Raw genomic sequence first — 3059 nt, forward strand, 5'->3', positions numbered from 1 at the left:
AGAACTATCCACACTGACTCCAAGATCTCTTTTTTGAGTGGTAACAGCTAATTTAGACCCCATCATTTTATGTTTTCCAATGTGAATTACTTTGCATTTATCAACATTGAATTTCATCTGCCATTTTGTTGTCCAGTCACCCAGATTTGAGAGATCCTTTTATAGTTCATCACAGTCTGCCTGGGTCTTAACTATCTTGAGTAGTTTTGTATCATTTGCAAATTTTGCCATCTCACTGTTTACCCACTTTTCCAGATCATTTATGAATATTTTGAATAGGACTGGGCCCAGTACAGACCACTGGGGGACACCACTATTTACCTCTCTTCATTCTGAAAACTGATAACTTATTCCTACATTTTATTTCCTATCGTTCAATCAGTTACCAGTCCATGAGAAGACCTTCCCTCTTATCCCGTTACAGCTTACTTTGCTTAATAGGCCTTTGGTGAGGGATCTTGTCTAAAGCTTTCTGAAAATCTAAATACACTATATCCACTGGATCCCCCTTGTCCACATGCTTGTTGACCCCCTCTTAACCACAATGTATTATCAGGAGACACCACAGGCTAGCTCACATTGGAGGGAGTGAGGACTGTAGTAGAAAGAAAGAACCTGAAGCATGTGTCCTGGTACAAGACTTGAGGTCAGAACTAAAAGTCAGCAAAAGACGGGCCCTGTGGCACAAAAGCAAAATTAGCATAAATCAGGTTATGATCAAAAGTCAGACAATGACAGAAAGCAAAATGCCTGCTTGCAAGTTCACTGTCTGGTACATGAACTTGTGCCTGGTGCTTCTTAGGAGGGCCTCTCTTTGGTGTGGCTAGCCTTCACTTTGCTTTGCAGGTTAACAACAGGTGCAATCCAGTCCTAGAGCCCCTTTGAAGTGTTCCCCTGTGATACCCAGTCCCTGTACAGAAATACCAGGTCAGCTATCCCCAAGTGGACAGTGCACACACCAGTGTGTTTCATGTTACAGTATCAGCTCCTGTATCACATCACAGCACTCAGATATATTTGCAGTGGAAACAACCATAAGTTTATTAGCTGTCTCTAGCCTCTGAATGCCAGAAGCTGGGAATGGGCGACAGGGGAGGGATCACTTGATGATTACCTGTTCTGTTCATTCCCTTTGGGGCACCTGGCATTGGCCACTGTCAGAAGACAAGATACTGGGCTAGATGGACCTGTGATCTGACCGAGTATGGCCATTCTTATGTTCTTATCAAAGGCTAAAATGTAAGAGACAGAGAGCAAGGATAATAATGGAATCAGGGAGGTAAGATATAAAACAAAATCCATACATACTTTTTTAGAGACTTAAATTGTTAACAGTCTTATCTCACCTAAATGTCCCTTACAGTGCTTCCAACTGTGAGAAGGTTGGGATCCTATTTTAAAGAATGTAATTGAACTGGTTGATTACTTCCTCAGGTGCAGGATAAAGAGGTGACCTTCTGCCTTTTCCTTATATCTCCCTGTCAAAGCTGTATCCCCACTTTGAACTTTAGGGTACAAGTGTGGGGGCCTGCAAGAAGACTTCTAACCTTAACTACCAGCTTAGATCTGGTCCGCTGCCACCATTTCCCACAAGCTAATTCCCTTCCCTGGGAAGCTTTGAGAAACCTTTTACCAATTCCCTGGTGAATACAGATCCAAACCCCTTGGATCTAAAAACAAGGAGAAATTGACCCTTCCCCCGTCCTTCCTTTCACCAATTCCTGGTGAATAGAGATGCAACTTCCTTGGATCTAAAAACAAGGAAAAATCAACCAGGTTCTTAAAAAGAAGGCTTTTAATTAAAGAAAAAGGTAAAAATCATCTCTGTAAAATCAGTATGGAAAATAACCTCCCCTCTAGTCTCAGGTTCAAAGTAGAGCAAACAAAGATAAACACTCTAGTAAAAGGTACATTTACAAGTTGAGAAAACAAAGTAAAACTAAGACGCCTTGCCTGGCTTTTTACTTACAAGTTTGAAATATGAGAGACTTGTTTAGAAAGATGGGGAGAACCTGGATTGATGTCTGGTCCCTCTCAGTCCCAAGAGCGAACAACAACCAAAACAAAGAGCACAAACAAAAGCCTTTCTCCCCCTCAAGATTTGAAAGTATCTTGTCCCCTTATTGGTCCTTTGCGTCAGGTGTCAGCCAGGTTACCCGAGCTTCTTAACCCTTTACAGGTAAAAGGATTTTGGAGTCTCTGGCCAGGAGGGATTTTATAGTACTGTACACAGGAGAGCTGTTACCCTTCCTTTTATAGTTATGACACTCCCAAAACATATTTTCAGTCCCCAGGGTTTATTCCTGGGGTGATAACTTCTTATCTTCGTGACTTCAAGGTGGTTATGTATGCAAACAGGGCTCCAATTGTGTTAGTTTACAATGTTTAATTATATGTGAACCAAGGCAGGTAGGTGAATATATATGCTTTGTCTGGCAGAAACCTGTTTAGAAAGACAGGTTGGCTGAGGTAATACTTTTTATTGGACCAAATTCTCTTGATGAGAGAGAGACAAGCTTTCAAAATTATATAGACCTCTTCTTCACATCTGGGAAAGGTACTCTGAGCATCACAGATAAATGCAAGGTGGAACAGATTGTTTAGCATAAATAGTTAGCACATATTCTAAGAGACCATTCATGGCAGAGTGGCCTGTTAACACCTATGCAGTCATAGGACAAAAAAAGAGGGTTAATGGGTTACAAATTGTTGGAATATGCCATAAATCAGGTGTCTCTGTCCAGTCCATGATTTTTAGTGTCTAGCAGAGTGATGAATTTAATCTCCCAGGCTCATCTTTTGAAAGTGCTGTACAGGTTTCCTATGAGGATGAGGCCTGATTGGTCACTCTATGTCTGACCTATCTGTGAAAAGTGTTCGCCCATAAGTGATAGGGTGTTTTTGTCTTCTATCATTTTTCTGTGTGAGTACATCTGAGAACATAGTGATTGTCTGGATTCACTCACATTGCTGTTATTACACTCGATGTGGTATATCACCAAGGGGAAGTCATGCCTGACTAACCTAATTGCCTTCTATGATGAGATAACTGGCTCTGT

This window comes from Trachemys scripta, chromosome 12, assembly GCF_013100865.1.
Source record: "Trachemys scripta elegans isolate TJP31775 chromosome 12, CAS_Tse_1.0, whole genome shotgun sequence".
Lineage (NCBI taxonomy): Eukaryota > Metazoa > Chordata > Testudines > Emydidae > Trachemys > Trachemys scripta.